We start from the raw sequence: 13645 nt of genomic DNA on the forward strand, positions 1-13645 counted from the left end.
TCTTGACCTCTTAAGACAGCTTTGCTTTATCCATGAAATGAAATCAAATTCTTTGCCTGACAGTCACATCCTTGTAACATCTGGATTTAAGCAACCTTTGGAAACAGATCTATTTTTCTCTACTTTAACCTGTTGCTTTGTAGACTGGTCTTCCTGCTGCTCCCCTCTAGCAATGCTGTGTATATTGGCTCAAACCTTCCTCTCACCCAAAATGCCTTCTGTTCTCTGCTACTCTCATCCAATTCTTCCAGTTAGAAAGGCCCAGTTCCTCAGTTCCTCTCTTCCCAGGAAGCTTCTCCTGGTTACCTCAGTCCAGAGTAAAACAGGCAGGGGAAACACATTCTCTAAATCTGTAGCTATTGCGACCTCAGAGCCCACGCACCAGCTAAGACACACTACTATGGGACATGCTGCATTGTGGAACGGAGTTATCATTTAGCTTCGCATATGTGAACATCTAAATTTCTCATTACACTGCACCTCCTCTGAGGACAGAAGCAGTTTGGCATGGTGGTAAAGCTATGAAGTCTAGAGCAAAACTGTCTGGGTTCTGGTTATCACTTACTACCGATGTGATCTTCGGCAGTGTATTTTATTACACCTCAGTTTCCTCATCTGTAAAAATGAGGATAATATTATATTTCTTTCACAGACTTATCATGTGAGTTACTATGTATAAAATGCTGAGACAGGACCCAGCACATAGTAAGTACTTTGTAAGTGTTAGCTATTATTCTTTCTTTTATATTTCCCCATGTATACCTAAATATAGACAGATGTATGCACACATATCTATATCTATGTCCATATTTATACACATTATATCTGTACCTACACCTATATATAATATAAGCATACACACACACTTTCCATCTACATCTGGAAAAAGTGTTAATAAACCAACCAGTAAATCTGGGGAGTGTGGAAATGCCTTCTGTTTCAAGAATAGATATGTGTTTCTGTGCAGCTCAGTTTTGTGCCTGGATTACGCCTAGAGTTCCTTCAGCCTCTCATTCTTTTCCTGGCTGCACATGAGTGTTCTTCTGAGACAGACAGGTGGGTGGCAGACTTAATATCAGTTAATTCTGTGACCAGAATAGAAATGCTCATTTTCAGTTAAACATCTTTTCACATCTGAAGACATACACATTCCCAAGATGGCAATGATGAATCTATATGAAAGGGTGCTTTGTAATACAGTTTGTGTTCGGTTTGGAAATAGGATCTAGGACTTTCCCCATGAATAATCTTCCTGAAGTTAAAAAGAGAGAGAGGGGAAAAGATGGGAAAAAAGCCAAACCCCCATTGAATGATGAAGACATTTAAGGCCCATATGTAGGTAAACTGCCTATTTTTAAAACACCTTCTTTTGTTTTAAAGATGTGTACTGGTGTTGTAAAATATGATTACGTGAAAATTTATGTACTTAAATCTTTTAAAACCCGAATTAAAAGTGTGATTTTATAATATAACATAGTAAAACCTATACGAGAAGAAAAGCATAAGTACTTGGGGATGCTAAGGAGAAGTGATGGTTAGAGTCTGAGGATAAGGCGACAGGTACCTGGAGACAGATGCGGCCATGTGTAGGAAAGTGGAGATGGACAAGGGCCTGAGCGGGAATCCTGGCCTTCTGGGGGGGGAAAGCAGGTCTGCTCCACCTTTTTCATTCTGATCCATGCCTCACCAAGCCCAGAGAAGTCCAGTTTTGTTAGAGGAAAATTCACTGAAGAGGACCAAGAGAGGTCAGTACCTCTGATTCTCCATGGAACTCATTAACACCCAATTTCATGCTGACTTATAGGTGATATTTGGCGACCTATATTAATTCTTGGGCATCTATAATTAGCAGGGTGCTTTTGCAGTTACATGTGCAAATTACAAAAATTCTACACAGCACGAAGTGTTCAGAGCCTCATGGTGTGCACAGTTATGAACAATTTTGGATTTTCAAAAGGAATGGCTACAGCTGGAGAAAGGTTGAGTCCAGCAGAATCTCTCCTGCTCTGGTCTGAAGTTAATACCTTCTAACACTCATTTCTGAGAACTCTATGCCTTTAGTAATAATCAGTGCATAATGAGCAGCTATCCTGTCCCAATGAGAGGAATCCTCTGAAAGGAGGAGTGCATGGTATTATAGAACTTTAGGAAACCAATGTGTGCCCACTAAAACCTCAAACCAGATCAATGTAGGAAACATGTTTCATTTTCTCTAAGCTCTCAACATAGTTTGGATGAACCAGTTAAAATATTTTAGCTGAAAATGAATAATGTGTTTAAACTCATATATGAAGATTTGAAAAGGGTTGTCTTCGTATCCCTTCTTACACTTCCATTAAGTGAGGTTCCAAGGTCACTTCAAAATTATGCTAATAGAACTACAGCCTTGTTTTCTTTCTTTTCACATTAGATTTTTCCCAGGGAGAGACTGAAGGACTTCTTTAAAAGGAAACAATGTGGGCTTTGCAGGGTTCTGAGTTAGAACTCTGACTTCACTAGTTTCAATCTGATACCTGTAACTCTGGGAAAATCACTCCACCTCTTTGAGCTTCAGTTTTCTCTTTTATAAAATTGAAATAATAGTAATTCTTTTGAGAGTTGCTAGGGGATTAGAAATAAAGCTTTATAAAGCACCTAGCCCAGCACCTGACACAGTACTTTATAAATAGTTTCTTAGTATCACTGTTGAAAACTACCAAATTCTTCTTTGTTGGCCTGTATGTGTAATAATGAGGATGTGCCTAATTGTTCTGTATGGCAAGATGAATTAAATACCTACCATCCAGTGTGTTCAAGTAAAATACCAACAAAACAACTGAATAGTAAGGTTTAATACTTATGTGTAAAGATTGCTATTGTATTATTTCTAACATTTTCACCAATCTACAGTCTTGCTGGAATGGAATTCGAGAGCGTATATAAAGTCAGTGAGGTAATTCAGAATACATAATTATAAGTAATTCAGACAGAACATCCCCTTTTCTAAATGGAAAAGTATGGTGTCCAATATTAATAAGAGAAAAAAGATTAAAAAGGGAGCTATTTTATAAATTCAGTTCCAGAAGAAGGATGAAGTCCTGGTGAATTTATCTCTTTCTATTTAAAGTGCCTGTTGCCCTGGTTAGGAATCTTGCATATCTTATCTATAATCTATCTTCATAAGACTCCTCAAAGTGCTGTAGGGGGATTTCCATCCCTACTTCTAACTTTCCCAAGGTGGGGAGGCAGGAACCCACAGTCTCTCCCTAACCTCTCCTCACTCACCCTTGGAGGAGGAGGGCCTTGCCTGATCGGCTGAGCTAGGGAAGAGGGACTGAGCAGGCTTAGCTTTTGTCAGACGCCACCCCCCATGCCCCACCCCCCCACCTTGCTCCTCCCTGCTCAGGAGACCACTTACTTAGGATCTATTCTCAGACAGTCCATGTGATGAGTTTAGAAGAGTGGGGGGAGTTCCCTGGTGGCCCATAGTTAGGACTCAGCACCCGCACTGCTGGGGCCCGGGTTCACTCCCTGGTCCAGGCACTAAGATCCCACAAGCCATACAGCACAGCCAAAAAAAAAAACAACAAAAACCACCGGTGGGCTCCTCCTTGGTGAAGTGAAATACTAAGATGCTCATTATGGCCATACATCTTGGCCACATCCTCAAAATCACTTTAATTTAGTTTTTTAAAATTTTTATATTTAAATCTTCATCTGTTTCCTGGGTTTTGCTTCTCAGTTGTTTCCAATCTCAAGAATAGATGCAATTTGCATTTTATGATGGAAAGCCTCGTGTCTGAAGAAGTAATATACACAGCTTGAGAATAGCTGAGTTAGAATTCCAGTCCTGGCCTACTTTACTATACAGTCTAGCTTCTTTTCAGGATGCAGCGCTGCCTTCTTTTTTTGGACGGTAAAAATAACATGACTAAATAATAAAAACTTCTGGACCTATTTAGAAGCTATATATTTTCACCCGCAGGTCCCAACAAACTGGCCATCTCTTTGTGTACCGGTACTGTCTGGTAACAGAATGTGTCTGCTCTGAACTTCCATCGTTACATTCTGTCTCTGCATGAACCAACCGCATAAAGAAACAAGACAGGAGGAGGCAGCATTAATTAGAGCACAACTTTGATGCAAATCAACCCAATTCTGAGTCCACACCCCCACCTGCCTCCTCTATCAAGTACTCTAGGAGGCAGCACTCCTCTGCTGCAATCATCTCAAGGCCAGACAGCTAGGGACCACCCTGATAATCCAGAACCCTCCAAAATTATTCAAGTATCCAATCCTAAGCCTGCTCGCCTTGCCTTGCCCATTCCCCCCCTGGAAGTCACAATGAAGCCTTTTGCCCAAGCTGTCTCTCTGCCTCCTAACCAACCCTGGTTCTTCCCTGTGTGTTCCCTCACGGTGTGCTGTGTCTCCTCCCCCGGGGACGGTGAGTGACAAGCCATAGTCGGCCCTTGAACAATACAAGTTTGAACTGTGTGGGTTCACATATGTGAGAACTTTCTTCAGCAGTAAATACAGCGACTACAAGATCCGTGGTTGGTTGAATCCAAGAATGGGCAACCACGAACACAGAGGGCTGACGGTAAGTTACACATGATTTCCGAATGCAAGGAGGGTTGGCGCCCCTAACTCCCACGTTGTTCAAGCATCAACTATGACTTTTTAGTGGCAATTATCTTCCGATCTGTTGGCCTCACCATATCTTAGTAAAAACAAAATCCTGAGTACATTTGAAAACAAATTTGTACCCTTGCAAATATCAGAGATATTTTAATATTTTGGGTTTTTTTGGTAGCAAGTTATATTCTAAAGCTCTATTACTATAAATTAATGAAGTAATAATTTTCTATAATTCTTTAGAAAAGTAATATTATTCAGACAAGGATATGGAGGTTGTTTTCTATTGTGGTTTCTTTTAATAGCATGTTGTTTCACGAACTTCCTTACATGTGTTTGACAGTAGTTTAGCGTAAAAGCAATTTGAAGTCACCTGGTTGCCTTACAGATTCAATGGGATTTTTCTGAAAGCTTCATGAAAATCAGAGTTATATTCAATGCAAAATAGTATGAAGCCATAATGAAACAAAACTAATTATAACTTCTGTGCATATTCTAGAGGAAGAATACAGGGTAGTGTTACTCGATACTATATGTAAAAGCATCTAGCTAGGTGAGCAAAACGTAATCGAATTTTAAAATGCTATTCTTCCCCACCAATGTCTACAACAGCACCCAAAAAGATTTGTGTTGCATTTTAGAAGGAAGTTGGAGTATTGAAAACTAATAGCAGCCTCCCAGAGTTAGGGCAATATTTCTCAATCTTTTTTCATGATCGTTTCCTAAGAGGTCTTTTTTCCTAATTGTCCCCATCCTCATTAAACGCTAATACTACGTGGTGTTGCAGAAGACTCTTGAGAGTCCCTTGGACTGCAAGGAGATCCAACCAGTCCATCCTAAAGGAGATCAGTCCTGGGTGTTCACTGGAAGGAATGATGCTAAAGCTGAAACTTCAGTACTTTGGCCACGTCATGCGAAGAGTTGACTCATTGGAAAAGACTTTGATACTGGGAGGGATTGGGGGCAGGAGGAGAAGGGGATGACCGAGGAGGAGATGGCTGGATGGCATCACTGACTCGATGGACGTGGGTTTGGAGTTGGTGATGAACAGGGAGGAGTTGGTGATGGACAGGAAGGCCTGGCGTGCTGTGATTCATGGGGTCGCAAAGAGTTGGACACAACTGAGCGACTGAACTGACCTACAGATAACACTACACACATGTGCGTGTGTTGTGGCCCGCTGACGGCCCACAGACCAATATAACAGTTAAGATATATTTTTGCCCCCAGAGAAATAATTTTCACCCCTATGGGGATGATCTTACCTTAATGATAATCAGTGAGAATACATGGTTAGAGTTACCAATGGTTCTTAACCCTGGCTACACACTAGAGCTAACTGAAAGGGGTTTAATTACCAGGCCACCATTCAGAGATTTTGTGTAATTCATCTGAGATGCGACCCAGGCTTTGTTATTTTAAAATTCTCTAGTGGGTTAGATCAAGAAGGATCCTTTACTGCTCATCAGAGAGGAGCACATCTAAATGCTTATTCCACGCTTTAAGCCTGTGACAAGCTAACCAAGTAACATGATATGGTGTGTTTCTAATTTACCTTCATTGTTAATGGACATACATCAATTCTTTCATACTGGAATAAAAACTAGAATATTTATGTATATTTATATGAATGTTCTATGTATAATGAGGGGACAATTGTGGTGAAGAAAGAGGACAAGGATCATGATTCCAGGAACATGGTATTTGAAGGAGAAAATCCCCTCTTTTCATCTTGGGGCAGCAGAAGGGCGTTATCTGGAGCAGGAGAACACTCAGTTGGCACCGTGACCCAGGAGGGCCTGTTTTGGTAGAACAGTAGTTTTCAGAGTGGTCCCTAGACCTTAGAACTTACTAGAAATGCAGATTACTGGACCTTACACCAGACCTACTGGATAAGAAATGTGGGTGGGAGACAGTGATCTTTAATTTACTAAGCCTACCAGGCTATCATGATACACTCTAGAGTCTGAGAACCACTGTGGTAAAACATGTTTCCTGAGCATTTTATGTCCCAACCGCTTCTTTTATTTTCTTCTTTCTTTTATTCTTACTGCTGCTTTTTTTCCTGTGCTTGATTAAATTTGTTCTTAATTTCGTTCCTATCAACCAAGATCTTAACAACCTGGATCATATTAGTGCAATCAACAAACATTAAAAATTCCAACTTTCATAAACCACAGTTGGAAATAGTGTGAGACGGAGCTCTAAACTACTTTGAACCCCTCTCTGAACAAATTCTAGAGAGGGAAAAGAAAAAGTGTTGTTTTTGTTGTTGTTTTGCTTCCAGAGTTCACTAGCCAAAGAAGTTTCCTTTTGGACTATTACATTTAAACTTCTTTATGTTTTGCTGGAAATGCCAAACATAATCAAATCCCCCCAAATTAAGGTGACATTAAACAAAAAGCAATTTAGAGTATGGTAATAATGACATCTAGTCTCATTATTCGGAGAAGGCAATGGCAACCCACTCCAGTACTCTTGTCTGGAAAATCCCATGGACGGAGGAGCCTGGAAGGCTGCAGTCCATGGGGTCGCGAAGGGTCAGACACGACTGAGCGACTTCACTTTCACTTTTCACTTTCATGCGTTGGAGAAGGAAATGGCAACCCACTGCAGTGTTCTTGCCTGGAGAATCCCAGGGACAGGGGAGCCTGGTGGGCTGCCGTCTCTGGGGTCTCACAGAGTCAGACACGACTGAAGTGACTTAGCAGCAGCAGCAGTCTCATTATTATTTAAATCTTGCCGATTCCAAAGCTACACTGTCCTTCTAAAATTTAAACACACAGGCATACACACAGTGCTATGGAAGCACTTCCTAGCAGAACTTAAAACATAGCCCACATACTAGAATTAAACTCTTCCATTCCCTTCAATTGCTTTAATTTTCCATGTAGTTCAAAATTTCCTTTAAACAAGGGAATAGATTTGAAAGCTGAAGTGGGACGATAACTTCTTCTGGGCCAGGCCTAATTAACAGAATGCTGATTCTGCCCATTAGGAGAGAGGAAGACAGTGAAAGACACAGAGAATAAGTGCAGAGTTTGAGGCAATAAACTTATTTCAGGTGGCTTTAATCAAACTTAAGAGACTGGATGAAGATCATCCTCCTCCTCTACATTTTAAGAGGAAATGCTGCTTTAAAAAGGTTCAGGTTGTTGACATGAACCTAGAAAATAGTACCGTATGGGAATCCAGGCATAAAAACAAAGCCCATTTGCTATGTAGCTTAAAGGGTAAGGCTGTAACATGTTACATGTCTCACTGCCCATGAAAGGTAATATATCTCTGCTTGTGACCTTATTGTTCACATATACCTTGTGCCTGATGTAAACCATTTTCCCCATCTGGCTGAAAAGAGATAATGCAGAGATGACAAAGAACTTTATCACTAGAGACTCTGAAGTTCATGGAATTCAGTCAGTCTGCCTAAAAATGAATTAAACTGCCTTGAAGCCAATAAAAAATGTGATCTCTTGTAAAACCTGAAGCACTAGCGAAAAACTCATCTTGATAGAGAGATTAAAAAGAGTGTTTGCTTAAAATTTTTAGTTGTAACTTCACAAAAGTAAGACAACTAATCAATACAGTTAAAAAATTGGTCAACTTTAAGTGCTTGACCCCCTGAAGAAGCTGAAGTTAAACGGTTCTATGAAGACCTAGAAGACCTTCTAGAATTAATACCCCCAAAATTTGTCCTTTTCATTATAGGGGACTGGAATGCAAAAGTAGGAAGTCAAGAAACACCTGGAGTAACAGGCAAATTTGGCCTTGGAGTACAGAATGAAGCAGGGCAAAGGCTAATAGAATTCTGTCAAAAGAATGCACAGGTCATAGCAAACACTCTCTTCCAACAACACAAGAGAAGACTCTACACATGGACATCTCCAGACGGCCAACACCGAAATCAGACTGATTATATTCTTTGCAGCCAAAGATGGAGAAACTCTATACAGTCAGCAAAAATAAGACCGAGAGCTGACTGTGGCTCAGATCACGAACCCCTTATTGCCAAATTCAGACTTAAAATGAAGAAAGTGGGGAAAACCACTAGACCATTCAGGTATGACCTAAATCATATCCCTTATGATTGTACAGTGGAAGTGAGAAATAGATTTAAGGGACTAGATTTGACAGAGTGCCTGATGAACTGTGGACGGAGGTTCGTGACATTGTACAGGAGACAGGGATCAAGACCATGTGCAAGAAAAAGAAATGCAAAAAAGCAAAATGACTGTCTGGGGAGGCCTTACAAATAGCCGTGAAAAGAAGAGAAGTAAAAAGCAAAGGAGAAAAGGAAGGATATAAGCATCTGAATGCAGAGTTCCAAAGAATAGCAAGGAGAGATAAGAAAGCCTTCCTCAACAATCAATGCAAAGAAATAGAGGAAAACAACAGAATGGGAAAGACTAGAGATTTCTCCAAGAAAATTAGAGATATCAAGGAAACATTTCATGCAAAGATGGGCTTGATAAAGGACAAAAATTGTATGGACCTAACAGAAGCAGAAGATGTTAAGAAGAGATAGCAAGAATAAACATAAGAGCTATACAAAAAAGATCTTCATGACCCAGGTAATAACAACGGTGTGATCACTCACTTAGAGCCAGACATTCTTGAATGTGAAGTCAAGTGGGCCTTAGGAAGCATCACTATGAACAAAGCTAGTGGAGGTGACAGAATTCCAGTTGAGTTATTTCAAATCCTGGAAGATGATGCTGTGAAAGTGTTGCACTCAATATGCCAACAAATTTGGAAAACTCAGCAGTGGCCACGGGCCTGGAAAATGTCAGTTTTCATTCCAGTTCCAAAGAAAGGCAATGCCAAAGAATGCTCAAACTACTGCACAATTGTACTCATCTCACATGCTAATAATGTAATGCTCAAAATTCTCCAAGCCAGGCTTCAGCAATATGTGAACCGTGAACTCCCTGATGTTCAAGCTGGTTTTAGAAAAGGCAGAGGAACCAGAGATCAAATTGCCAATATCCGCTGGATCATCAAAAAAGCAAGAGAGTTTCAGAGAAACATCTATTTCTGCTTTATTGACTATGCCAAAGCCTTTGACTCTGTGGATCACAATAAACTGTGGAAAATTCTGAAAGACACGGGAATACCAGACCACCTGACCTGCCTCTTGAGAAATCTGTATGCAGGTCAGGAAGCAACAGTTAGAACTGGACATGGAACAACAGAGTGGTTCCAAATAGGAAAAGGAGTATATCAAGGCTGTATATTGTCACCCTGCTTATTTAACTTCTATGCAGAGTACATCATGAGAAACGCTGCACTGGAAGAAACACAGGCTGGAATCAAGATTGCTGGGAGAAATATCAATAACCTCAGATATGCAGATGACACCATCCTTATGGCAGAAAGTGAAGAGGAACTAAAGAGCCTTTTGGTGAAAGTGAAAGAGGAGAATGAAAAAGTTGGCTTAAAGCTCAATATTCAGAAAATGAAGATCATGGCATCCAGCCCCATCACTTCATGGGAAATAGATGGGGAAACAGTGGAAACAGTGTCAGACTTTATTTTCTTGGGCTCCAAAATCACTGCAAATGGTGACTGCAGCCATGAAATTAAAAGACGCTTACTCCTTGGAAGAAAAGTTTGACCAACCTAGATAGTATATTCAAAAGCAGAGACATTACTTTGCCCACTAAGGTCCGTCTAGTCAAGGCTATGGTTTTTCCTGTGGTCATGTATGGATGTGAGAGTTGGACTGTGAAGATGGCTGAGCACCGAAGAATTGATGCTTTTGAACTGTGGTGTTGGAGAATACTCTTGAGAGTCCCTTGGACTCCAAGGAGATCCAACCAGACCATCCTAAAGGAGATCAGTCCTGGGTGCTCATTGGAAGGACTGATGCTGAAGTTGAAACTCCAATACTTTGGCCACCTGATACGAAGAGCTGACTCATTTGAAAAGACCCTGATGCTGGGAAAGATTGAGAGCAGGATGAGAATGGGACGACAGAGAATAAGATGGCTGGATGGCATCACCGACTCAATGGACATGGGTTCGGATGGACTCCAGGAGTTGGTGATGAACAGGGAGCCCTGGCCTGCTGCCTTTCACGGGGTCACAAAGAGTCACATTCGACTGACCAACTGAACTGACTGAAGTGCTTGCCCCAAAAATCTTAGCCTAAATATATTTCTTTTAACCATATTCATTTTTATAGTAGAATAGAAAGCCTATTATTGATTTCACTCTTAAAATACTCATGGCATTCTCCTAGCACTTTACATGAGACATTTAGAAATAAGAACATGCTCAATTATGTTCTGATAGATTGAAAGGTTAGAGGAAATTATTGGGAGACCAATAAACTTTAATATAACTTTTTAGGATTTTACAATCTCCAACAATATTAATGAAGACAGAAGATGCACTGTACCAATTCTAATAATGTTTAAAGAACACAAAAGGAATAGCCAGAAACTGCCTTTGTTTTATAGCTGGAATGCAACAGAGAGTGAGCAAATGAAGTGGAGGCTCACACAGGAAAGCAGAGGCTAACCTGGGGTGATTACCAGGGTGTGGAATCCTTTGAGAGCTGTCCTCTTCTTGAGTGACAGATTTCTAAGACTAGGTCGCAGAAAGAACGGGATAGTCAGTGACCTCTCCTAATTATCTGTCACTTGTATTCAGAACAGCACTGGAGCCCCTAAACAGCACATCTGGAGCCCTCATTTGGCAAGAAAGTGCTGGTTTTGCCTAATATCGTCTCTTTCTTTCTAAACCCTCAAAGTCAGGTCTCGTACACAAAATGAAACCATATACACTACAGCAGAATACATGGCTTTAAGTCTATGGCGTCGGGACCTATGTATTATATAAGGAACTTCCCGGATGAGCATTGCTTCATGCTGTCTCCCCACCTTCTTTCCTTTCACTCTACCTCCGGTTAGCTTAGTAGATGACCACGTGATCCCGCCATGCCTTTATCTGCAGAGTCCTACAATGGACACACCTTGCTTTTTCCAGGTATTTTCCTGATAATGTTTTTCAAGAGTGTTACAGTATTCCGTCAACAATTGCTGTCAAAACAGCCACAAGAGAAACTTTTGAGGGACAAAATGTTGACTATTTCAATTCCATATATGTAATACACTAATTTTGAAGTCATCATGTTATAGAACTTCAGAAGTTAGGATAATCTGGGGCACATTATCTTGCTTTTTAATACCTGTATAACAACTACCGTGGTTATCATCATTTGGTTGCCAACATCTTTTATCTTAATATATATGGATAACATATCTTACTTTCTTGTCCCAAATAAGATGTGTTTCAACATCTCCTGCCTAAGATATACATAAAGTCGTTTGCAAGATATACTAGTAGTTCAAATCTGGTGCTAATAGTTATTGACTTTTTTTCCTTTAATTGTTCACTTTTAGTTTTTAGAATTTCTTTTTTTTTTTCTTTAACTTATTCTGATTTGGGACAGCCAAGGGTTTTCTGTCATGGGTGAGCTATTTCTTATCAGCATTCTTTTAGAGTAACACTTTATATTCACCTCTGGAACCTAGAATGATACATAGCAAAACATCTTTTATCAAAATTCTTTGTGTTCTTTGTATAGTTTTTAAACAAGATCCTTCTACAAAAAGTAAGGGATAGAAAATAAGGAATCAAAGAAATAACATGACTCAAATACAGTCAGGATACACCATTACAGAAACTTTTGGTAGGTACAAATAACAACGGTTCACATTTATTTTGTGCTTAGTACATGCTCGGCATAGTACTAAGTATTGTACATTCATTGTCATTTCATAAACAGAAGTTCCAGGAGACAAGTACCATAACTGTACCTGTTTTAGAAAAAGCAAGAGAGTTCTAGAAAAACATCTATGTCTGCTTTATTGATTATGCCAAAGCATTTGACTGTGTGGATCACAACACACTGTGGAAAATTCTGAAAGAGATGGGAATACCAGACCACCTGACCTGCCTCCTGAAAAATCTGTATGTAGGTCAAGAAGCAACAGTTAGAACCAGACATGGAACAACAGACTGGTTCCAAATTGGGAAAGGAGTATGTCAAGGCTGCTTATTTAACTTATATGCAGAGTACATCATGTGAAATGTTGGGCTGGATGGAACACAAGCTGGAATCAAGATTGCCAGGAGAAATATCAATAACCTCGGACATGTAGATGACCCCACCCTTATGGCAGAAAGTGAAGAAGAACTAAAGAGCCTTGCCGGCGACGGAATGACACACCAACACTGCAGAGTGGTTTAAATCTTTATATTTTAACACTTGCTTCTTACAGCTGCTTTATTTTATATCCCTTGCACAACAACTTACAGGGCAAGCTGCCAAGCACTATGATTCAGAGACTATACAGTGCGCAGGTGCAGGCGAGATAACCTTTACCTTGGCTTATTTACTGCAGCTAAGACTTTGTTTTGGGGAACTTACTTATCAACTTAGAATCCGTTTTGTCCCAAGGTCTGTTCCTTTTGAGGAATCAGAGAAACATCCTTGTGTGCAAGCAATGTTCTTTTCCCATGGGAACAAACAGGATTTTTAGCTGAACATCTCGTTTGCAAGAATGCTCAGCCCTGGTTGAGATTCTCGTTTGCAAGCACTTCTCAATCTTCCTTAAACCTAGTTCCCTACACTGGGCAGAACATCTCGTTTGCAAGAATGCTCAGCCCTGGTTGAGAGTCTCGTTTGCAAGCACTTCTCAACCTTCTTTATACCTAGTTCCCTACAGAGCCTCTTGATGAAAGTGAAAGAAGAGAATAAAAAATCTGGCTTGAAACTCAACATTCAAAAAACAGATCATGGCATCTGGTCCCATCACTTCATGGCAAATACTTGGGGACAAAATGGAAACAGTGACAGACTTTATTTTCTTGGGCTCCAAGATCACTGCAGATGGTGACTGCAGCCATGAAATTAAAAGACGCTTGCTCCTTAGGAAGCAGAGACATCACTTTGCCAACAAAGGTCCACCTAGTCAAAGCTATGGTTTCTCCAATAGTCATGTATGGATATGAGAGTTGAACC

At 40.3% G+C, this 13645-nt stretch overlaps 1 protein-coding gene across 3 annotated transcripts in view; it reads right to left on the reverse strand.

Annotated features, from left to right (window-relative positions):
• Positions 1 to 13645, reverse strand: part of SYNPO2 (synaptopodin 2) — a 203343-nt gene that overhangs the window by 121140 nt on the left and 68558 nt on the right. The window lies entirely within an intron of this gene.

This window comes from Ovis canadensis, chromosome 6 (assembly GCF_042477335.2).
Source record: "Ovis canadensis isolate MfBH-ARS-UI-01 breed Bighorn chromosome 6, ARS-UI_OviCan_v2, whole genome shotgun sequence".
Taxonomy (NCBI): Eukaryota; Metazoa; Chordata; class Mammalia; order Artiodactyla; family Bovidae; genus Ovis; species Ovis canadensis.